The sequence below is a fragment of the Cryptomeria japonica genome, chromosome 8 (genome assembly GCF_030272615.1).
Source record: "Cryptomeria japonica chromosome 8, Sugi_1.0, whole genome shotgun sequence".
Classification (NCBI taxonomy): domain Eukaryota; kingdom Viridiplantae; phylum Streptophyta; class Pinopsida; order Cupressales; family Cupressaceae; genus Cryptomeria; species Cryptomeria japonica.
This window is the reverse complement of record NC_081412.1, coordinates 477,602,702-477,629,526: the sequence shown is the minus strand read 5'-3', so window position 1 is coordinate 477,629,526 and position 26,825 is coordinate 477,602,702.

Genomic DNA, 26,825 nt, shown 5'->3' with positions numbered 1-26,825 from the left:
ATATTTCTTAAAAATATGATATAATAAGGCTCCAAAAGTAAATGAAATCTCCTTGAATAAATATTCCAATGAAAGTGATTTACTTTCACTTGAATAATTTCCAAAGTAAAAAAGATTTTTTTTATAATAACCTCTTTTGGTAAGGAAATTTAACTTTTGGAAAATTAATAATCATTAGTCTTTGAAATAATAACATTTCCCTACAATAATACTTTTAAGAATAATAAGAGATTATTATCTTGAAATAAGGAAGTATCAAGAATCATGTTTAATCTTTTGAGTAAGAAATACTCCCTCCTAATGAGGGATGACCCTTTGGTGAAATGGTGGGGCTTCTTGCCTATAGTGCCTACAACCTAGGTTCAAACCCCCACGAGTTCATCTCTATCATGTTAAAAATGGAGTACCCTTACCTTGGGGAGAGCCTTGGAGAAATAGTGGGGCTTCTTGGTTGTAGTGCTTACATCCTTGGTTCAAACCATAATTTACCTCAAATTTTAGCCCGTACGGGTAGGTGAGTTGGCTTGGGTGGTGGGTTTGCTCCCCATTGGTCTCGGGTTTGACTCCCTCTTGGATTTAAGAGAGAGGACTGGTTGCGGGCTCTAGATTCTCTCCCTAGCGGACTAGTCTCACCTCAGTTCACCCCTTCCGGACCCCAACTTGGAAATAAAAGTAAGCCCAAGGTAAGGTAGGTTGGGTCACTAGACTGGGTCGCGGGGATGCCCTTGGCATACTGAAAAAAAATAAAAAAATACTCCCTCCTAATGTTCGCCCAAGAAACAAATATAATTTTCTGCACACAAAATACCATAATGAGATATTGCAATAAACTCAATACTTTTCTTTTGATATGGTTATCTTGAAATATAATACCATTAGAAATATTTCATAAAAATTAATTTTCCTTAAAAGGAAATTAACTTTACATGACACAACCATTAGGGCAAAATATCTAATGAGACCTTCCTTAAATTACAATAATCAAAGATTAAAGAAAATAAATCTATAAAAGTCACTTTATACATTATTTAAAAAATCTCAAAATGTAAATATATTATATAGAAAACACATGAGATTATTTACTTACAAGAAAAATTAAATTTAAAGCTAAAATGTTAATTAATAACCTCTTAAAATCAATTTTACCTTTTAAAAATAAATCAGAAGCAAAAATTAAAATACATTACCTTTGCTTGATTTAAAAAAGATAAACAAATAAAAATGACATTACCTCTTTGCAAATAAAAACTAAAATTCAATACCTTCACGGTTTGTCCATTGGGGTAGCTTGCTCCATCGGGGTAACACTTTTTTAGTTACCTCGATGCCTGATGTAAATATCCTCTTGTTCGTCAAGCTCTCATTGGCCATCGGGATAGCTATTTTTCCCTCAACTCGATGCTCGATGACATGTTTAGGGTTAGGCAAAAAGGTTGATTAGTCCATTCGTTGATATAAATGCATCATGCAAGGATTTCAAGGCTAATTCTAACTACTCCCGTGGGGTGATCATTCGACCATCTTCTGCCAGGTTCAAATAAAAATCACGCTGAAGCCAAACAAAGGTACGAGCAAATCGTCCAGTCTCTGCCATTGTGGTGTGGCCCTGTGATACTCTTACTCGAATATGTTGTGTCATTTCTGTAACCAGAGATAGGCGATCAAGAGCAACTTCATCAATTCCTCCCATCTGATTGTATACAAACACACTTGAAAGAAGCACTGCCAATGAAAATATCTGAGTATTGTATGTCCCAGTTTGATCAAATGCATCAATGCGTTCACTATCCAAAAGTAAAATACTGTATTCAATTCCGTCTAGAGCAGTCCACTACAATGGAGCATTCCACATCCAAAACCTTTTGTACATGGGTGATGCGTAGAAGCAACCTGAAAGCCGCTGCCCCTACCATGTTGAGAGGCTACCATCCATTTCCACTGACCCATTCTCCATTCTCGTTGCACAACCAACCACCCAATCCCACTCATTTTTAAAGTATGCATCCTCCAAGAAAGAAAGCAAGAGATCTATCCTAGAAATGGTTGAGATTGTTCCCATGTAAACACCATGTAGCAATATCTTTTCCAGCAAGTGCCACTGCAGCAATTGCAAACTTAAACCGATGCAGAGCTTTCATAGCATCAAGTGCAATATGGAAACGTGACACAACAAAATGCAGCATAAGAGAAAACTCCACATAAGATAATAATGAAGCTATATTTTTTCTGCAAGTGTATCATTCTTGCTATATTCTCCACACTCAATCAAATTCAAAACAACTCTCACAAATGCTGCCCTCAATTTATTCAAATATATTTTCTCAAATTATAGAGAAGTTTTTTAATTTCTCCTATGGTCAATTCTGAGGTAATTTGTTGCCAATTAACCAAGCATCATGGAGTCATGAAAGATGTCAAAAGTTTATGATAATTTAAATAAAACATGGGTTTTAATTCAAATTTTGATCAACCTGGCAAATTTAGGTACCTCCCTTGTAAACTAGCCTGTCGGAGCTAGTCGTAAACAACATAAAATTTTAAATTAATATATCAAATGAACTCCGATCTTTCCAAAATTGAAAATGGAAACATTAGACATCAAAATATTAGGTGGGTTGCCTTCTGATTTTGAAAATTTGAAAAAAATTTATGATGCATTTTTACGCCAGGATCAATAAAAAACAATTAAAAAGTATGTCACAAATAAACCATTTTGACAACTTTCATTTTTGTAAATTTCACTCATAAACCATTGAAAACTGAGTTTACTTTTGGGCTCAAAGATATGTCAAATGACCTAATGAATACCCATGATCTGCATCACATGTTCATTTTCATATAGAGAATCACATAAATAAACTCATCAAAAAATATAACACAAAGAGATATTAATTTCTAAAATGGGGTTTTGATTGTTTTCTTTAATCTGCCAACAACGAGTTCACATAAACTGCAATTTTTGTTAGCTGACAATAAATACTAAATGAATTATTAGAGACCTAGGATTATTACATAAGGAATCCCTGTAATACAAATAATTAAAACAATATATTAGCAAAGTATAACATTAGTTCATACGAGAAATATCAACGTGCAAAAATAGTCACTTGAATCAATGTTACACTCTGTAGGAGAATTTTTGCAAATAGAAAGGCTTTGGAAAAAATAGCAAATCAAATCATGAAGGACTAGAAACTAACATAGTGATTCTTTTTGATATGAAGACTTCAGAGGAATATTGATATTCATACAAGAGTTAAGAAAGACAAATTAAATAATGTTCAAACGTAAGCACTTTGTTAAAAATTTATCTCACAAATGAAAAAATTAAGTAAATTGCATCTGGATCATTTTTAGAAAACTTATTAAATGATATCGTGAAAACTCAAAACTTGAAACGAAAGCTCCTAGATATACACAAAATGCAGAGAAATAATAAGCTTGACAAGATAATGTTTATATGACAAGAAATTGTGATTCAAAAAGGCGTACCTAGAATCCTTTCGCATTTGCAACTACATACATACCTGAAACTCGACGCATCGAACCTGGTATATGACAGTTGGAAATGAAAGAACCCTACTCGATTATAGGCATTGCACATGATTGAATTTAGAAATATTTTTCCATGCATCAAAACTGGAACTCTAAATTTGAAAATTTTAGGGTTCCAACACAACCTCGCTCTGTGGCCTGCCATTAGGCTCCAAATTCGCCGGAAAGCACTAAAATCAAGAAGAGATCCACAAATCAAATGAATGCAAATGATCAAATTAAAAGGGCTAATAGACTATTTATAGCCAAAATTAGGGTTTTTACCTCTTCAACGGTTGCGGTCCAACTGAACTTTAACGGACTTGTAGCATAGTCAAACGAACTCAAAACCGCATGAAACTTCACATGATTTCTCATTACTATGGTATCGAAATAATGGTCTCAATTTCATAATTTTTTGACTACTTTTTCTGAGGGGGCATATTTACACTATAAAGCATCATTGGGGCATAATTTTTTTTTTTTGAAACAACGTTGTTTCGATGTTGTGTCAAAGAGGGGCAAATGTCGACACTAAAAAATGTCTTTTTCATCATTTACTAATTACTCGTCGTAATTAATTAAGTAATTATTTAATTATTTAATTAAGATAATTATTCTTCTAAACTGAGTCAATTTCTATTCCTTAATTAATTAATCAGTTAACCCTATCTCAAACATTAATTATTTAATTAATTATGATTAATTTCTTACTTAAATAATCTTTATTATTTAATTAATCACATTTCTAATGTTTAAATAATTTCATTTAAATAATTTAAATTAATTAATTTATTCCTCCAAATCCCCAAATTCAAATTTCAATTATTTTCATCTAAATTCCAAATCATCAAATTAACATTTCACCAAATCTGAATTTCAGTTAATTTTATGCGCATTGCAACATTCAAAAGTCCAAATTCAATTTCAAAATCCTACAACACATGTTGAATTCATAACTAATTGATCAAATTAGTTGAATAATTAGTTAACTTAGTTAACTCTTCAATCACCCCTTTTCACTCCAAATCAACTTTTTCTAACTAGTCAATCAATTCAGTCTTCTAATCAATCAATTTAGTCAACTAGCTAGTCTATTCAGTCTACTGGTTAATAAATTGAGTTCACTCTCCAATCAACCCTATTAACAGATCAATCTATTGAGTTAACAAATCAATCAAGATGACTTCACCGATCAATCTAAATCAGTTGTCTATCAATCAGGACTTGAGTTCAAATCCTCATCCCTTCTATGTTAAAAATATATATAAACAACATATTTTCACAAATTAGTCTAGAATCACAGTCTTCAAAATAATTGTCTATCTTATGCAGGAATTTTAGTGCAATACCTCAGATTCAATCAACCAACAATTATGGAGAAGAGCAATGGAATACTTGTTACATCAATTGACGGAGTTTAATTAGATTTCATTCATTATTCAATTGATTTAGCATTATTTCATTGTCATTTAAGAGTTAATTTTAATTAGATTTAGAGTTGTGATTTGCTCTTTTTATCTTGATGATTAATTTACCCCTAAGAAACACTAGGTAAGAACGAAGTGTTGTATGATTCAATATTAGAATATCTCAAGCTTGTTGATTTATGTCTTACCATGATATTGGGTTTGGTGGAGGATGAGTGAGTTTTCAGTGCTTTGGGGTTCCTAAAATCAAAGCTAAGAAACAAACTAGACAAGGATTTGGAAAATTGCTTGAGGCTCTATACATTTAGGTATGATGTCCACACTTTTCCTTACGATAGGGCACTAAAAATCTCGAGGTCAAAATGTGAAAGAAGAGGTTTGGGCAACACTTCAAACCAAAGTGCCAGTGGGACAATTGAATCATGTACTAGACCTACTGGTAGCATTGAGATGCAATTCAACAAAGGTATGCAGACTCAGAGTGAAGAAAACACAGACAAGAATCAAGGAAGCTTTGATTTTATTGAGGAATGACAATTGTGAGAGATTTAGGACTATCAGTTCATAGGTATTTATTAATCTTATTACTATATCTCATCATTCATATTAGAAAAACATACTATTTTTGTTGATAACTTGATGACATTTTATGTGTCTGTCAACTTTTTGCAATTAAAATTTAATATTGAATTGCAATTGCATTTTTCAACTTTCAATTTTTAGACAGAAAATAGCAGAATAAAAGAGCATAATATGTTTATTGATAGAGAGATGTTTATTTAGACATGTTGAGATTTTCATTAATTCTTTCAAAATATAGCCATAAGATACAATTCATTCAATACACAACTCTGTGTGATTCTCTATGCAAAAGTCAATACAAAATTTCAGAACCCTTTGCAAATGACCCTGAATTCCCTTTTATAGAAACAAGGGAGCAACAATAGCTTCGGGTTAGTTTCTAACATGTGAAGACTCAACATCAAAATCAATTACCAAGGCACTTAATCTATTGTCCCATCAGTATCAGAAACTCGGTACAATTTTACAAGGTTGAAGGTATCTATGACCATCATAGGCCAGATTAGCAATTTAGCAACTGCTACATGTCTCCTGAATCTTGTTCAAAAAATATAGTTCAAACTTAAAACTTAATTCAAGCTGTGACAAATTGAATATACAGAATAGCAGTACACAAAACCTAGAAATTAGAAATACAGAAATACAAAAAAGTTAAAACTTGAGAGAAATTGAGAATACAAATTTACAAGGTTGAAGGTGTGCATCATAGGCTAGATTAGTAATAGTGAGTGAATGCTGCATTTTTCCTGTTCATAAAACAAAGTTATTTCAAGCGATGCCAAAAGAAGAAAACCTTGAAATTAAGAGTAACAACAGAAAACTATGCAATACATACTATGATTCATGAGATCTTTGTGCTAGTTTTTGTAGGGTGCTCCAATCTCCGTCTAATGGAAGTCCAATTTATTTTAAAGTATAGTAAGTCAACTACAACTTCGTCAACAATCCATATTTGGAAGAGTGACTTGACTCCACTATTTCAACCAATACCAGATTCAAAGTTGTCAATGGTTTGATGAAATCCAGAAAGCTGTGAGGAGTTGTGTCCTTAAGAAGCAAGTCTAAATCAGAATTCATTTTGTCCTCCATCCTTTTTTTGAAAGGTTCTTTTCCAATGAATTTATTTGATGTGTCAGCAGTCTTCGACAAACCAAGATTTACCAAATTGTCTATCTTTTGTTGCAGCTTGAATAACTTTTTCTCACCTTTATCCAAAATTTCCTGTGCTTCCCTTAGTTTCTAATATTTTTGAATGATAGATGATGCCTTAACTGAGGTATCAATGCGGCTCTTAATTCCCTTGGATGTCAAATAACTGTCACTATTACTGTAGACTACTTGCAAAATCTATTTTGCAATATTCTCTTTTGAATTAACATTTTTGTTCTTCTCAATGTGCTCTTTGAGCTTACAAAAAAATACTCTCAGACTTTCATTCAATTCCAACCATTCACACAACTTCTCACTCCTCTGCATTATTTTCCCCCAAATGTTTTCTTTTATATACTTCACTGTATTTTTCATATTATCCTTCAATCCGTCTTCTGAAGTTTTAATTTTATTATTTGCATTTGCAACTCTTTTTCATTTGTGCATATTTTTTTATTTCTTCCTCTGCTTTCCCTTCCAAATGTTCATCTTTTTGCGTCTCATGCTCCAATTGGATGTGTAAATTTTTGTTTAAGGCAACAACAAACTCTAGGTTTTTGTATAATTTTGTTGTAGAGGCTCTTTCATCATCAAATGTTTTAATGCTTTAATCCAATTTTTCCCTCAATTCCTTCAATTCTGCCTCCATTTGTTCTTGCACTATAATTTCTGAGGTAGAGGTCAAATTTTTTATCCTTTTTGTGTAATTCATTGCACTTGTTATCTGCTGCTTTCCTCTTTTCTTTTTCATTTTCCAGGTCTGCCTATAACTTTTCCATTTTTTCACCACCTTATTTCTCTCTCTCTCTCTCTCTCTCCATCTTTAGCAGTGAAGTGTAGATCACTTCGTTGGTCTTTTTTGACACACTAATTTTGTCCACATTTTGAACTTTGGAAAAATCTATTTGGAGGGTGCTAACATGAAATTCAGAGGGATCTATCTGACTCTGTGGTGGATTTTTATCTTTATTTGGGGGCATAACAACTATGAACTCCATGATATCTTTGTTTGGGTCATATGTGGGAAATACCTGTTCAATGCAGGTTGTTCCTCTAAAGCTGTAGTGAGGGCACCCCTCTTCAATGTCTTCTTTTTTTCTTTATTCATACTTGTTTTTTGTGCAAATTTATTAAAGAAATCATTGTAATGAAAATCTGTGTTTGCTAAAGCAATTGAATGTTTAAAAGGTGAAATAGTGCTTGTAGTGATATATGAGGCTCCACCTATGCTTGTGGTTCTAACTACTACATTTTGAGGAGTACCAAAAGCCATTCCTAATCCTATCCCACCTTCACTTGCGAATGTAGTTTGTTCTGAAGGTATTTTTGTACTCGCCATTGTTGTCATAACCTTTTGCTTCTTCAGATTGCCTTGATCACTAGGATTCTGTATAGTATCTACTACTATTGTCCTCTTGCGAGAGATATCTTGTTGTTTCACTTGATCAAGACAACTAGTATTACTACTCATGCCATCTCCACTAGTGGCTGTGGCACTTGATTGAACACTAATAGAAATACTATCCCAAGATTCGCCACTAGTGGTAGTGACACTTGATTCACCACCAATAGGAATACCATGTTGTGGTAGTGGTTGTGATTGAATCTGGGTGTCTGCACAAGGTGGTTTTGAAGCTCTAACAAATTGAAATGGAGATGTAGTGTAATGAGTAGTACCTTTCTGTGATGAATCTGATGAATCGAGTCCAATGACTTGTTTATCAAGATGTTTTGATTTTGAATTTGATGGAAGTGGTACCTCAAGTGGAAACCAAGGGCCTTCTCCTCTAGGACCTAGACCACCACCTTCAAAACACATTTTTTCAATAATGTTTGCCCCTTTGCTATATTTTTCTTTCATGGAAGCATCAAATCCACTCAATTTTGTAGAGACTGTAGTAGCTGTTGGAGTGACCTCAACCTCATACTCATTTTCATCATCACTTCTATCATATCCTTCTATGGGATGCTCCATATTCCACAATTTGCTAAACTAAATATCCTCGTCAATTTCATCAAAGTCTGCACTGGTCTTTGGTTCACCAAGATTCTTCCTCATAGTCCAAAAATCATTTATTTTGGTTTGAGTCCAATGTATATCTTTACATTCATACAACATTTTTTTGGGAATATATTTGTTAGATGGATTAACAACTTTTTGGTAGAAATTGTAGGACCTCCTATTTTCATTTTGATTTTGGATGCCTTGCTCTATTGTTTTCTATGTGTGCAATGCCATAATTTGTGATGACAATTCTTCTGTTGAAACTTTATTGTCAGCGGCAATTTTCTCCATCTCTTATAGCAATTGTTTACTTTCATATTGACATAACCTTTCAGAGTTTCCATTTTTCTTAAGCCTTGTTTGAATGATGCTGAGTGGATCATACTACTAGTGACCCTCAACACCAAAGCTAAAAATTGTCAAAAAATCATGTGCCACTTCGAATGCTTTTCTATCAAATGTGAACCCTCCACATGAGAAAGGCAAGGAAGGAAATATGCTCTTCTTTTGCTGACCATGAAAGAGTAAATTTGTACTCTCCATTAGCCATACATATTCCAATACAAATACCCTCCCTGTCACATGTATTGGAAGTTTGTATGGTTCTACTACTGATCCGTAAAACTTTAACACGGTGTAATCTTCCATGAAGAACCAATCAACCAATTGTATTTGACTTACAAGTTGAACACAATCTCTACAAGACACAGACAATCTAGGCATTGGAGTGCTTGTAATTTCATTATACATTGGTGCCAAAAAGAAGTCTACAAAATGGTTGTAGTTATTTGTGTTATCATTCATCCTTATCTTAGGCATCCATTCATATGTTGCACACTCTATTCTATTCTGAGTCTTCTCATCAATCTTATATACATCAATGTGAAGCTTGTTGGTCTCTAATACTACATGATACTTTGATAGAAGAAGACAAAACAAGTAGGATGTGAACCTAAATGTCTTACAGGAACCTATTTTAACCATTGGTAATTGTGTTTGCATGGATTGAACAACGTGCTCAACAAAATTAAATCTTATTGGTTCTATCATGCAATGGATATTTAAAATCATTTCAAGAATGCTGGTACCCACTTCCCTATCATTTTCCAATCCCAGGCAAAATGTTAGCAAGGAAATGGTATTTTGAACCTATGACACAAAAATATTATAATCATAAGGTTGCTTATGATTCCGATTCAATCGAGTACCACACATTATTAGACCTTTGATAAATGTATCTTTATAATTTGCATTGATTCTGTCATATTGCTCTGCCAGCTTTCCTAGGTCAATGTGGATGTTTGAGTTTTGTGCTTCAAACCCTAGGTTCAACAAACGAGAAAATTCTCCCTTCGTTATGGATAAAATTTCCTCTTGAGTATTTTTATTGACAATTTCTTTTCTATCTTCATCATAATTTTGGGTACAAACCATGATAATTTATGGGCAAGGGAATACTTCAGGTAACAACATGCTGGGAAGTCCAACATATCACGATGCAATTTAATTTGTACTTGCATTTAACATTGTGTTAAAGACATATAATTTTTCCCTATCTGGATCTCTCACCTTATTAGACAATGCATATATAATTTCTGTGATTCAGTTTTTATCATGGATTACAAGGTCATAAATATCATGGTATTCATTAGTGAAACCTGTTGTTTTAACCAGTTCGGTTAAGTTATTTTTTTATTCACTTGGGTTTTAGCTGTACTATATGTTTTCCCCATTGTTGGTACTATTAATGGTTCAAAATAATGCTAACCCTCAAGTTGAACCCTTAATTCTAGTTCTACAATCTAAATGGTAAACCAAAAGATTCAAAAATTAAAAACGTGGGATATAGGTGTTCTAGATTTTATCCAAAATTTCTATTTGAGTAGACTGGCGCAGATAGACTCTATTGCATTCCTCAATCTAGTAGTCATTTTTGAATCTCCCTGGATTTACTGGTTTGTCCAAGAGTCAAAATACCAATATGATTCCCTTAGTTTGAAAACCCTCAAAAGTTCAAAAGTAAAACCTAAAGGGCAAAATTTCTAGAATCGTGTTGTAATTTTATAAATTATTATTAATAACTATTCGCTGCCACAGGGCAAAAAAATCATTGCTTCTTTCTAAATTATGAGGACTAACAGTCTGACATGTCACACGAGTCACTTTTTTGGAATGTGTTTGAAGAATTTTTAATCCTTTACAACTTCTGCCCGAAATAGAGCTTATTACACTTAATTAAGTATACAATTACAAATTTAGAATTTAATTATACTTAATTAAATTTTTATCTTTTATGAAAGTCTTCCACTAGAAGTTTGCAAATAATGTTTATCATTCCTACATTCGGCCCGAAATACACCTTACACCATCGATCTATGCTCATCCAACGGACAATGGTATCCTTTGTCAGTTGCTATGGGTCCCATTATACATAGGATTTTTTCCACCCAAACACCACGTCACCTGACAATTCATTGTCCCATGGGTCATAACCTTTCTTTCATGTCGGTGTTCAATGACATGTGTTTCTGGTGGAAGTTTGTAAAAAAAATTAGAGATCCCACATTTGGCCTGAAATACATCTTAAGTTGTTGATTTGTGCTCATCAAACAAACGACAATATCCATTGTCAATTGCCATCTATCTCATTATCAATAGGATTTAAATATGAATTAAATATATAATTTCAAAACTTGCATGATATTTCATTTTTTTTTATCGATAATTTTTGTATTGTAAAACCACTACAGTTCTTCCATCACAAAAAATACCCCCAAAACCACCATTCCCAACAAAAAAACAAAACCCTACTACATGCAGAAACCCCACAATTCCAATTCGGCGTACCAAAATTGTTAGCAAACATCCCCTCATACATACAAAGTTGGGGAGAAAATAAACATGGAACAAAAAGATACAAACAAACAACACCAAACACCTCCGACCATAGCAGGATTAACCTATAAATGACCTATACTCCGGGTCCTCATAAATTTCTGAGAGTCGCTTCATTTCTTGGGTACTCTTAGGTCTCAGTCGAAACTCTTGACCCACCTCTACTTGTGCCACTTCATGAAGGACCCTTAAAACCTCATCAGACCCATCAATCTTGCGAACATTTTGAAGGCCTGCCACCCGTGCGAAGCAAGAGCTCTACATCTTGCCTTCAAATCATCATCAACCCATCGAATGAGTGGTAGTGGTGGCATCGGACCAGCCACCCTTACCTTAGGAACAATGCCCACCTTCAGGACCACATGAGCACACACACTATCTAGATTTAACATGTAGTTTGAGTCAATTACAACTCTCAGGATATTTTTTACCTTGTCCACCTCGTCCTCAAACTGGAAACCCCAAGAGAAAATCAATGAATATGCCTCCATGTTCGTCCTGTAGCGATAACCTACATGGACAATTTCCTCTCCCAGTAGCATTTTCACACTCTCGTACATCCACTCATCCTTAAATAAGAACAAACCTTTCAGCCTCCTGTCTGTAAATCGTTTGAGAAAGGGGACTAATTTCTTATCAGTATGGAAGGAGAAATTGGCTTCCATGCTGCTTAACAAACCCAAGATAATGCTGCAAGTGCAGAAAATATGATACCAAGACAATGGAAATCCAACTACACTCCGTGACCCTTCGGCTTTAAATCCACCCAAGCTTTAAACACCTCACACTCAATTCTAATTTTTGCCATCCAACGGCGGCGACCATCGACATTAATCACAAAGTCTTCCATCATTCCTCCACATGTACTAGTTCAGCCGCACAATTTGTCTGTACAAGCCGAATTTAAAGCCACCTAAAGGCTAAATGTTAACCATTCACTTTTGGTGGTGTGCATACCATAAGGCAATATCAAATGCCTTATACATAAGATTTTTGCCACCCAAATGCCATGTCACTTGACACTTCATCATCCCATGGGCCATAGCCTTTTTTTTTGTGTCGGTGTTCAATGACACGTGTTTTCGGTAGAAGTTTGCAAAAAAAATTATCATTCCCACATTCGGCTCGAAATACACCTTACATCGTTGATCTATGCTCATCCAACGGATGATGGTCTTCGTGCTCGAAATTATATTTGAAGAGTAATAGTATTGAAAATGTTAATAAATAATTTTTAAATTATATTGATTTTATTTTATTTTTTAATATATTGAAAATTATAATGGTAATAAATAGTTAAAAGTATTCCCAATATTTATAAATTTATAATAGTCATATTCAAAGTAGTGACTAGAAATTAACCTGTTCAAATAAAAATGGATTAAAAAGATTTAGAATAAAGCAATATACTTCAAAATAAATATAAAATAAATTAATATATTTATTTATTTATCATTAATTAAATTAATTATAATTTTAATTATAAATTACAAGCATCATATGATATAAATTTTAAACACATTTATGTATAAGATATGAAATATATTTCCATCTTTAAAATCTTACATTTAATAAAATTTTAACTTTTATTTAACAAAATATTTTATTTTATTTAAGAAGTGTATTATTTAATTCTAGATATTTATTAATGTATAACATTTCTATTAAAATTAAAAAAAACTTATATTAAAATATGTAAATTAAATTTCTATAATCTTTAACTTTTTTTTTAATAAATTATGCAATTCAAAGACTACAAAAAATTGTCCCCAAACTTAAACATGTAAGCTCTCTACCTGGTTGCCATTTGGTGGAATTGATTATGTGTTGCATTGATGTTTTGTCATTGATGTCAACAATAGCTGTTTGGATGCTTTACCGACACCCTTCTGGTCCCGATAAGTTAAGTGATTCTAGTTAACTTGGATCCGACATGATTTGACAGGCTTCGGTATAATCTGGTGATGGAATTGGCTTGTTCATAATACTTATACTCAATTGGTTTTGGTCTGGTGATTGGATGCTATCCTTCTTGCTTAGAAGATTATTTTTTGGTTTTGGCGAGGGTTTCACCGACAAAACTTTAATGGAGATCTTTGATGAATTGCATAAGTGGTGTTGGTGCAGCTTCTGATGGGGTTTCAAGATGTTGTTGGTGATCATGTTCGAGACTTGGTGGTTGGAGATCATTGCTGAAGTGTGTGGACCTATACTTGGTCCCGGTTGATCTAGGTTATGGACCGACTTTAATGTAACATGTGGATATGACCTATTGATGTATTTTTGGGATGCCATGTGTTGATATTATTTGTTTTGTCTAAGGCTGAGATGCTTTGTAATTATGTAATCAGTTTATTATTTGGTGGCCGACTTGATTGTTTATGGTTAAGGGTTTGTATATATAGATGTAAGATCTCATTATAGATCATCATGGTTAATGTAAGAGGTCATGGTCAAGGAATGTAATGTGCGAATAATGTAATATCATTCAGGCAGAGGAGTTGGTCGATCATTGGAGATCGAATTGGGTTTATGTAAGAGGATTTAATCCTCTGGTATTGAGCTTAACTAGAACTGTACTCAGGCATGGGAGATGCTATCTTTTGTAATTCAACACTTCTCCGGATTGTAGTCTAGATTTATATGTAGTCAATGAGGCTCCTTTTGTGATGAGCAGTGTGCTCTAAGCTGTTGGCCTTCCTACAAGTGCAGGCCCCTTCATGGTAATTCACATACTGCAAAAGTATTATCTGACTATGAATAGGCTTCCCACCGTGGCATTTCCCTTTACTGGGTTTTCCACGTACAAATCTTGGTGTTGTGTGGATGGATTTTTTTATGTAATTATTGTTTATGCTTAATTACATTAACTGCTATTTTAATATTATTGTTTTGGGTTCCGGTATTAAATTTTTAATTGCTGAATGTTCCTGTAATCTGAGACAATTGATTCAACCCCCCTCTCAGTTGTCTTCCAGTTATCTAAATTGTCTAACAATTGGTATCAAAGCTTTGGTCCTCTCTGCAGAAATATTAACCACTTGAGGAAGATCCTATGGCGACTAACAGTTCAAGTTCATCCAGTTCTTCTGGAGCTATCTTTCGAAGGGATATTCTGAGGCTTGATGGAACAAATTACATAGTATGAAAGATTCAGATGGAGACTCATCTGAGATGTCCTGGCAAGGAAATTTGGGAGATCACACAAAATGGTGTCATATCTTTTAATTCGGGATCTGGCAATCCTCCTTCGGCAAACTTCGACAAGGAGCTTGAGAATGATTGTAGAGCAAGATAAGCCCTCTTGTGTGCACTTTCTGATCAGCAAATAATGGGATTAATAGACAAATCACCTAGAAAGGCCATATGGGATAAGTTGGGGACTCTTAATGAAGGTCACCCTACAGTGAAGATTTCTAAACTTGATGGTTACCAAGTGAGATATGAAAACCTGAACATGGACAAAGATGAAAGGATTACTACATTCATTGAAAGGGTAAATGAGATTGTTATGGGAATTCAATGTTGTGGTGGAACTCTGAGAAAAGATGAAATTATTTCTAAAGTTTTGAGAGCCCTACCACTGACTTACAAAATGAAGGCTACTGCTATTAATGAGTTGAGAACAATGGCTAATACATTTGTCAACAAAGATACTTTGGTTGGGAAACTATCTACTATTGAGCTTGAGGAATTTGGACCTTCTGGAGTTGTAAAGACTGAACCTGCTTTTCATGCATCTACATCTACAACTGGTAAGCAAGACTGGAAAGATTTATATACAAAGGAATTAGAAGATATGAAGAGAGAAGATGATGAGTTTGAGCAACTTGAAGCACTATTTGCTAGAAGAGTACCGAAAGGACCAGTAGGAAGTAAGTATGAAGGAAAAGAACCTTTTAAATGTTTTGCATGTAATAAGATTGGTCATTTTGCATCTAGATGTCCTGAAAGGAATTCAAGATTTGAAGAAATATTTAGAAGATCATTTAATCCTAACCCTAGATATCTAAGCAGATACAAGAAAACAAAGACAAATCATGCTACATAGTGGATGAGGAATGTATTACTGATTTAGATGATGAACCGGTAGAAGACTCTACTAGTGGATCCAACAATGGGAAGGAATGGGTGTTCCTAGCTATCAAGGAAGATGATATGGCACTGGAAGAGAATGTACCTAAAGAGAAGGCACTTGCTACTAAAATTGAAGACAAGGATGAATGGGTAATTGACAGTCGTTGTTCACATCATATGACTGGAGATAAAGGGAAGTTTCTATCTTTATAAGAATTTGATGGTGGACTAGTTAGATTTGGAGATGCCATGACATGTATGATCAAAGGAAAATGAACTATATCATTAGATGGTAAGAACAATACTGATAATGTTTATTATGTTAAAGGTTTGAAGCATAATCTTTTGAGTGTAGGATAATTGGTAGATAAGGGATTTCAATTACAATTCAAGAATGGAAAATGCAAAATCATTAACAGATCTGCCTTGGAGATTGCAACCGATACATAGACAAAAGGTAATATATTTCATTTGAACTTCGATGAGAAGACATGTTTGATTACACAGATTGATGAGAGTTGGCTATGGCATAAAAGGCCGTGTCATGTGAATTTGATTGCATTGTGTAGATCAGTTCAACTAAGACAGTTAGGGATATGCCTAAGATTATGAAGCCCTATAATCCAGTATGTAAAGAATGTCAAATGGGTAAACAGGTCAGAATCTCTTTTAGAAGTTTACAAGATAAATCAAATGATGTTCTTGATCTTATTCATACTGATTTATGTGGCCCCGCTAGAGTTAAAAGTTTTCATGGTGATAGATGTTTCATGATAATCATTGATGATTATTCTAGAATGATGTGGGTTACTTTTTTGAGAAAAAAATCTAAAGCATTTGAAAATTTTAAAATATTTAAGGCTAAAGTGGAAACTAAGTCATGATTGAAGATTAAATGTTTGAGATCAGATCATGGTGGAGAATTCACATCCAGTGAGTTTAATAACTTTTGTGACAAGCATGGTATAAGAAGACCATTTTCTGCTCCCTGGAAACCTCAACAAAATAGAGTTGTAGAAAGGAAAAACATAATTATCTTGGATGCTACTAGAACAATGATGATGGAAGCTAAGCTACCTCATATCTACTAGAGAGAAGCAGTGAGTACAACAATTTATACATTCAATAGAGTACATATCAAAGGAGAAATCGATAAGACATATTATGAATTATAGTTTGGCAATACACCTACACTTAAGTATTTCAAAATTTTGTAGTAAATGTTATATCAGGAGAGATGATACTATTGGGAAATTTGATCCTAGATGTGACGAAGGCATATTTATTGGTTATTCTAATGAAAGCAAAGCATATAGATGTTATAAAAAGAGATTTCAAAGAATTGTGGAGAGTGCTAATGTCAAAGTAGATGAGCTAAACATAAATCAAATCAGAGTTTATGAGGAGGAAACGATAGTGAAAATGATTATATCTGAACTGGTAGAACCTTTACCGGAATAGAGAGTTGAACCATTTACTCGAGAAACATTAGAGAATTCTACAGTAACTGGAGAATGAGGAAGAGGAACAAAGATTCAAAAGACTCTTAGGTATGTGATATTGAATCATTATGAAGATCAAATCATTAGGGACAAGAGCAATGGAGTGATGACAAGAAGAAGACTAGAAACTAATGAGGTATGTTTAATTTCACAAGTTGAACCGATATCAGTAATTGAAGCATGTAAAGATGAATATCAGTTGAAAGCTATGGAAGAATAATTAGATCAAATTGAGAAAAATAACACATGGACTTTGGTTCCCCGACCTAAAAATAAAAATGTTATTGGAACTAAATGGTTTTTTAGGAATAAATTAAATGAGGATGGTCAATTAATGATGAATAAGGCTAGATTGGTTTGTAAAGGATATTCTCAGAAGGAAGGAATTGATTATGGATAGACTTTTGCACCTGTAGCTAGGATTGAAGCTGTAAGATTATTTCTTGCCTATGCTACTTATAAAAACTACAAGGTTTATCAAATGGATGTTGAATGTGCATTCTTGAATGGGGATCTTGATGAGGAAGTTTATATTGAGAAACCTGATGGTTTTTCACTATCAAATGATACAGATATGGTTTGAAAGATAAGGAAAAATTTATATAGATTAAAACAAGCACCTAGAGCTTGGTATGCAAGGTTGTATAAATATCTTTTGAAGCTTGGTTTTACTAAGGGCGGTGCTGACAGTAATTTATATTATAAAATAACTGATGATGATATACTGATTGTTGAAGTATTTGTTGATGACATTATTTTTGGAGGTGAAGATAAATTATGCATAGAATTTTCTAAGAACATGGAGAAAGAATTTGAGATGTCTATGATTGGTGAGATGAAATTTTTCTTAGTTTTGCAGATTACTCAGACTGACAAAGGCATTTTTATCTATCAAACTAAATATGCTAAAGAATTGTTGAAGAAATTTGGTATGAGAGATTTTAAACTGGTAAGTACTCCTATGGTTACAAGTGAGAAATTGATAAGAAAAGATGTTTCTACACCGGTAAATCCTACAAGATACAAATCTATGATTGGAGGTATGCTCTATTTGACTCAGACTAGGCCTGACATTATGAATGTTGATTTTATTGTTTCAATATTTTAGAGTGATCCTAGAGAAAATCATGAGATGGCGATGAAAAGGATTTTTAGATACTTGCAAGGTACATCAAAATATGGCTTATGGTACCCTAAGGATGATAACTTTACTTTATGTACATATACAGATGGTGATTGGGCTGGAGATGTTGATGATTGGAAAAGTACTTTCGGTGGAGCTTTCTTTCTTGGAAAGAAGTTGGTTTCATGGATCAGCAAGAAACAATCATGTACTTCTTTATCTACCGCTGAAGCTGAGTATGTTGCTACTGCTACTAATTGTGCACAAGTTTTATGGATGAAGCAAATGTTGAAGGATATAAAGGTGGATTATGATGCACCAGTAGTTATTCACTGTGATAACTCTGTTGCTATTGATATATCAAAGAATTCGATATTTCATTCTAAAACAAAGCACATATCTATCAAGTATAAATTTTTGAAGGAGAAGGTGGAAGAAAATAAAGTTAGACTGGTTTATGTGAACACTAAAGAACAAATTGCAGATATTTTCACTAAACCTTTATCCAAGGAATCATTTGAGTACCTGAGAGACAAATTGGGAGTTTTTGCCCCTCCGATTGAGACTTGATTGATGAGGTTTTGCATCAGTCCCACATGCACTATCTGAGATACTATTCATTCTGACACTAATGTATGATGCTACTACTCAGGGGGAGTAGTCATCTTTGTGATTCAGAGGCTTATGTTTTTGCTTTGATATTTCTGTCACATTTCTGGCATTGATGTCAAAGGGGGAGTGAAATTGATCTGAAAAAGTAAATGTCAAAGGGGGAGAGATATGAAAAGGGAGAGATATTGATATTTAGAGCTATATGCAGGTGATTGTTGGCTGTCTTCCACATGGGGAGACTTGTTTGGCATTTCTTGGTACTTAGATGTTTTTCACATCTAGTGTTGCCAAAATTGCCAAAGGGGGAGATTGTTGGCCATTTGGTGGAATTGATTATGTGTTGCATTGATGTCAACACTAGCTGTTTGGATGCTTTACCGACACCCTTATGGTCCCGGTAAGTTAAGTGGTTTTTGGTTAACTTGGATCCGACATGATCTTGGCAGGCTCCGGTATAATTTGGTGATGGAATTGGCTTGTTCATATTTGATCAGTTGGTTTTGGTTTGGTGATTGGATGCTATCTTGCTTGTTAGAAGATGGGTTTCTGGTTTCGGCGAGGGTTTCACCGACAAAACTTTTAATGGAGATCTTTGATGAATTGCATAAGTGGTGTTAGTGCAACTTCTGATGGATTTTTTAGGATGTTGTTGGTGATCATGTTTGAGACTTGGTGGTTGGAGATCATTGCTAAAGCATGTGGACCTATACTTGGTCTTGGTTGATCTAGGTTATGGACTGACTTTAATGTAACATGTGGATATGACCTATTGATGTATTTCCAGGATGTCTTATGTGTTGATATTATTTGTTTGGTCTAAGGCCGACATGGTTTGTAATTATGCAATCGGTTTATTATCTAGTGGCCGATCTGATTGTTTATGGTCGAGGATTTGTATATATAGATGTAAGATCTCATTGTAGATCATCATGGTTAATGTAAGATGTCATGGTCAAGGAATCACTAGTACATTCGAAGCTGATTTCTGATGGCCGTTTGTCAGAATTACTACAAATTTTCATCGGAGTGTCGACAAAATCAACCATCGAAAACTTGGCGTCAGATTGGTCGACAATGCCATGCCCATCGAAACTTCGACAATCCAATGGAATCTGCCAACGATCAAAGAAGTCGTCAAAATTATTTGATTTCATCGCAAAACCAACGACGATTTGGAACTTCGCATTGAGGGTGATGCTGTTTATCCGACACTTGTGTTGTCGGTCCATTCGGAGACATCGTCGACCGTCTGACTACAAAGTGTCGTCGCACGTACAACATCCTCGTCAGATGTTTGTGTTGTTCGAGTTGGAAGTACGACAACTCCAGAACATTTCACCGACAAGAACATCATCGGTCAAAAGCTTGGTATTCGTCATAATTCCGACGATGATTATTTTTATCAAAAAAAATTATTATTATTGATGAGACCAAGTGATGTCTCATCGATATTAAAGAGCCATCGAAGGAAGGAAATGCCGATGAATTCTAGAAAGGACTCACTGAAGATAATAACTTCATCGACAAAAGATATCGAAGAAAGTAGAGAGGGTCTTCATTGACGGGAAAAAGTTCTCAAGGAAATAATACTATCGGTGCAACATAAAAAGGACCCACCGAAAGGAGCATTTTCATTGAAAGAATAATATCAATCCGAATTCAAAAGGTATCGATGAGACCCAGCAATGTCTCATCGATATAAAAGAGCCATCGAAGGAAGGAAACGCTGATGAATTCCAGAAAGGACTCACCGAAGATAATAACTTCATCGACAAAAGATATCGAAAAAAGCAGAGAGGGTCTTCATCGATAGGAAAAGTTCTCGAGGAAATAATACTATCGGTGCAACATAAAAAGGACCCACCGAAAGGAGCATTTTCATCGAAAGAATAATATTGATCAGATAAAAGGAAGCTACATCAATAAAAGATATTGATGAGGATATAGGTTTTGAGGAGGTTAAAAGGAATGTTCTCAATATGCATGGTTTTGCCGATGTAACTTTTTCGGTGAAGAACGATAAGGGAAAATAAAGAAAAGCTTCGGTGAGATAATAGACTCATTCATTAACAGGGCATAGTGATATCGATGAAAGAAGTATTTCGATGGAAAAATAAAGGAGGATAGCGAAGCCCAAGGTTTCTTTGACATAAGACCTGATGGATATCAGATATGTTTCGATGAGGAGACAACCATACTGATCGAATACAATATTTCGATGAAGGGAAAAAATACTTGATCGAAGTAATATTCAAAACAAAAGTATTGTCGATAGAAACAAAGAGATCGATGGACTAAAGAAACAAATAATCTAAAGACATATCCTCATCAAAATGATTATTGATTGCCATGAAAATTAGAAACAAATCCCATGCAAGGTTACATCGCCATTAAGTTCAAATGTGTGCCCGAGTGACCATTGTCCAAACCGCCATTACTAACTGATTAAATAGGCCATAAGTAGTGGATCAACATCAAAGGACATAGCATTAAGGAATTCACAGGTGATGAACTAAAAGCAGGAATTGGGCGAATTCACAGATAAAGCTCAGTAATTCCAAGTAAGTTGTTTGCGCACAGACATCTTTTTTAAAATTCAAATGGAATCATCATCTAAAACTAATAAGACCAGAAAGGGAAAAGAACCTATCGCTGCAGAAGAAAAACCTAAAAGACAGAAAAGGGAAGGGCGTTCTTTGGCCCAGGACCTGATTGACCAGTGGCCATCATCCAGTTTGAGGTCAAAGAAGATTAGAGTTGATGAGGAAGGCCTGGAGGACCGGTTTGAGGATCTTGGAGACATATGGAAAAAATTGAGAGGGTATGAATTATTCATATATGGGTACAACAAAAGATTTGCCCCTCAACCTATCAATAATTTATGGCGATTGAACTTAGGAAGGTTAGCTATGGCTAATGTATTCATGAATGTGGAGCTCATGAAGGCATTGGCAAAAAATTATGACCCTAAAACCAAGACCATATATAACTACATGGGTGAGCCAATTCTTGCAATCATAAAGGAGGTTATTGACACCATGTTCGAGTTGGATTGGGGATTTGAAGAATTGATTGACCTCAAGAAGTTAACAAGTGAATATTTTAACCTAGAGCACATTTACAAAACATGGAGACTCCCTATACATAGACCTAGGAATGCAGGGTCCTTAGTACCACTAGGTCAGGATGACAAAGCTCCCTATGATGTCAACTCTTTCCATCCATATTTCAAGTATACCTATTACTGTGCTGCCCAAGTGCTGGGGATAAAAGCCCATCCTTTGATGGATATTGCAGCCATGGTCATTTGTGTCGATTTGGAGTCTAAGGACCCCAGTTTCTTTGATTTTTCTGCTTATTTGGTTGAGGTTTTGAATCATGGGTTAGAAAAGTTAAAGGGGAATGTCATCAATGTTCATTTCAAGCATTATTCCTTACTTATGCATATGCTATTGTATGTGGGCCAAGATGAAGGGTTATGGCCAAAAGAGTTATGTGTCAGGACATATGACAATGCAGGGATGAAAAAACTAGTGCAACAATGGGTTTCTTCATGGGACCAGAGGTATGTGAATAATCAATATTGGCATTTTTAGGAGTTCTTTGTCAAGCCATTATATAGACGGTTGGGATGACCGTGCGATCATGCCCTTTCACAAGAGGTTCAAAGATTCCTAAGACCAAAATATTTCACTGAAGATCCCTCAATTGAACACAATTGGGGAGATTGGTATTGTTTTTCAGACTACACACAAGTCAGGGTATATGGGTTCGAAGGGAGACCATACTTAGTACCACTTACAGTCCCTAATAGAGTGGCTTGTCTAGAAATTGTGAGACAACTGTCAATAGTGAGTACAAAAAATTTGACAAGCCATGGGAAACAATCAATTATACCTGGGTTGTTAGTATTTTTAGATTTTATTATGAAAAGTTCAAAGAGTTATGGCCTGCTACAGACAAAATTGGATTATTATGGCATGGGTATGGGGGATCCAAGGCCCAATTTTGATCCTGAAGGATACATAAGGATAGCCCGGTCATCACAAAAGTTGAAGGCTGGAGAGCATAAATCTTACCTACCAAATGACATTATTAAGAATATTGGTAGAGAAGAGGCCAGAGTGAAGCGAATAAAGTTTGAGAAAGCAATGCAGGCTTATAAATGGAAGCTTTTTAGAAGGAAAATGGATGAGAACGTGCTACAAAAGATTGAAGACCCCTTGGAGTTGGCCAACAAACTTATGGAGAATGAATTGGAAATAATTGAGGGAGTCCTACCTCATGTTTATAGGGATTAAATTGATACTATTAGGAATACAGAGCCTTTGGCTCATATGTCTCCTTCTTCCACATCTGGCATCTTTCCATTCACTCCTTGAGAGGATTACCCCCCTGGTTATGCAAAGTATACACCAATAGACTTGGCAACAAGACAACTGAATGTCCGAGAAGTGGCTGACATTAGATTCCTGGAGCATGAGGATTTCATTGCTGATAGTGACTTCATTGCTTCCAAGGAGCTCACCACATTCCTCTTTCAACATGAAGGATCTCAAATTAGGAATAACATGAGAAATAGTGAAGAAGAGCAGAAACTTCAAAAGTTACAAGAGGAGATGGATCTTGTGATGAGAGAAATGACACCTGAGAAGGGAAGACAGTTGCTTAAGGAAGCTGGTGTGCTATTATACTCTGCATGGGACATGAACTCTGCCTTGTTGTTTGATGGATTCCTCAAGAAATAGGACCCAAGTAAGAAAATGATGCCAAAAGAGATTGATAAACTCTTTAGAGGATCAGGATATGATCTAGATCAGAAGGCTCTTCTACAGTGGGCTATCTATCCCAAAGATAAAAGACCTCTATTGGTTGATACGGAAGAAGCTTTTGGACATTTGATGGTGCTGTAGGTTGGAAAGACTGACGCTAGAACAACTGCCAAACTAAATTTGGATGTCGCTAAAGTAAACCAAGATCAGATAGAGTTTCTGGTCCGAGAAAATTCTACATACAAAATCCTATATGAGAAAACCGATGAAGAAAAACAAAGGCTGCAAGCAAGATTGCTTTAGATTGATACAGGTACTAGTCAAACAGGGATGACATACAATGTTGACAGAGATGCCATGGATGCCTTGACAGATGCTATGTATTGGAGGAATAGGGCCAAAAAGACATCTCGGCAACTAAAAAAGGAACAACAAAAGATGGATAAGTTAGTTCTCGAGGTCATTGAGCATAGATTCAAAAGTATGGTGCAGGTTGCATAAATCTATTGGAAGACATACACTGGAATAGTCAAAGCTTTGAAAGAGCATGAAAGGATCAAATCTTGGTTGGAATGCATGATGAATGACAACAGTCTGATGAATCCAGGTGAGAAAATTGAAGCCGAGGCTTACTTGAAGTCCCATGATGAATTGGCAAATCAATTAAGGAAAGAGCTTCAGAGGCTGGACGATGGGCATAACCCTAGGGTGCCCTCTTTTTATAGTAATGATGAGTTAGTATCATTGGAAGAAATGGAAACAAGAGTTCAGTGATGAGAAGAATTGAGCAGTAGCAGAGTTGGATCGGGACAAATAATTGTCACTTTGTGTTAACCATATTGTATCGAATCATTTCCAGACAGAAAGCGACATGAGGACACTAAACAATGACGTTCTAATGTATAAAGATGATAAGTACATTCAACACATAGGAATGTTGAACTTGTTTATCTTCCAGTTTGTTAACAAAAGTGCTAATTAATAGTTATGTGCTGAAAAGCCATGATGCTTGGTGACAATGTATACCCTCATATAAATGAGGGAACTTTTGTAACAATAAGGATAATTAGAGAAGAATTAGAATATAGCCTCAGGCATACTATTGTACCATTTTGCGAACATACATAATATAATCAGTCATCTTTCCTTTGTGTATATGCTGTGGATTACTGCATCTTTCTATAGGTAGTTGCTTATGATATTATCTAAAGGAGATAAGGTTACTTGTGTTCTTCCAGTAAAACTTTGGGTTTCATATTGTGGATTTGAATAAAAAAATTAGTTGCGAATATAGTTTTGTATATAGTGCACTTGCATATTATCTCAACCATGGTGCACTTGCATATGTATATAGTTTTGTTTGTAGGTGGAAAGCTTGAGGTTCAATGTCAAACTTGGTTGCTCTGATACCATATGTAATATTCCATTAATTCTATACTTAAAGCAAATAAATTGTGATCTATATTAAGATAAAAAATTGAGCATTTCAAAATAAAACATAACTACTTCAGTTGAAGGAGAAAACTAACTAAATGTTCTTCAACATAATAAGAATCTAACTAATTTATCTAAAAGGAAGGTAATCTTTTAACGATAAAAAACATTGAACAAATATTATTAAGCTAATCAATATGAGAAAGGAATTCAAATGGCAAGTTTCATTTTTGAGGGAAGAGATAAAGGTTCAAAGGTTACAATTCATTTAACTTTCCAACTAAAACTTTTTGTATCAAGCCTCCACATAGTTTGGAATAGGGAGAGAAATCATATTCACTATAGAATAGCTGCAATACTCAGCTATTATGCCCTCATGGGCTAGCAATCATATTCTATAGTGAATGCTCTGAGGTTGCTACTCAACCATACTATGCACAAGATATGAATGCAGTATTCAATTTTCTTATGAATAAGGTAAGACAGTGTATTCGATGAAAAGTAACAAGATATCGTCATGATTTATCAAAAGTTGAGAAAGTAGCAAGCTTACTGTACAAAGACAATTTGCAACATGCATTAGGAGTTGTCCTCCTTACAAATAGTGCAACATTAAAAAGGTATTATCAAAGCTACAACCACAATTCAAAGAGGAAGCTTACAAAGATAGGACTGTTGGCATTTTTGATGTTTATGTTGTGATTGTCATTGATGGACACACACTTGTATTGAGATCCTCTATATGTATGAGCTAGAGCTCAACCGGTATTTGTTCCAACCGGTATGTTGTATTCTAGTCTTTAGGCTATTGGTGATTTTGCAGAATGTGTTTCCTGATCTGAAGCGGCATGTCGACCCCAAGCGGCATGACACATTCTTACCAGTCTTCATTTTTGTCAAACCAGCAAACGGTATTTTGTATGAACCGGTTATACTCTGTGATGAGTTACCAACCGGCATTTTGTGATGAGTTACCAATCCACCGATTGATTGACGGTGCCGACACACTGACGGTGCTTTTTGTGTTGTGTTACTGAGTATGTCTAGATTCATTGAACCTAGGAAATTGTAATGTAATCCTATTGGACCGACATGAAATCAGATTCCTTTAAAAGGACATCATGTCTAAGGTTTTAGCAGTTGTTAAAAAGGGTTTATGTTGTGCTAGGGTTTAAGGTGATTGTTGAGTTGTTGAAAAGAGCGATCTTATTTGAAAAGATCAAGTTGTAACTGAGAGAAAGAAAGAGAAGACTGAAGTAATGCTGGAATGCATTAGTAGCAAACTATACTGGATCTAATCAAGCAGTCTATGCTATTAGATAGATCAAACACTTGTTGATTACTCACATCTTTGACAAGTCAGTAGCCTTAACCGGGTAGGCCTAAAAGCCTTTGTAAAATCCTCTAACAAGGTGGTTCACCACTATGAATCTAAAATCCTCTAACAAGGTAGTCTTTAATCGAACTTATCTCCTAACAGAGATTGAGATTCCTAATAGGATCTATTTTGGTGAAGAACATTGTAAGACCTTAACTGGTTTGACCTTAACCGGTCTGGTTTCTATTTTGTAGATAGTGACTTGTGAGTTCCATCTCACCATGTTTTTTCCCATTTGGGTTTCCACGTCAAAAATCTTGTGTTATGGTTGTATTGCTTTTGTGGGTGAATGCTTTACTTACATTTTGGTTTGCATGTGTGATAATCGGTCT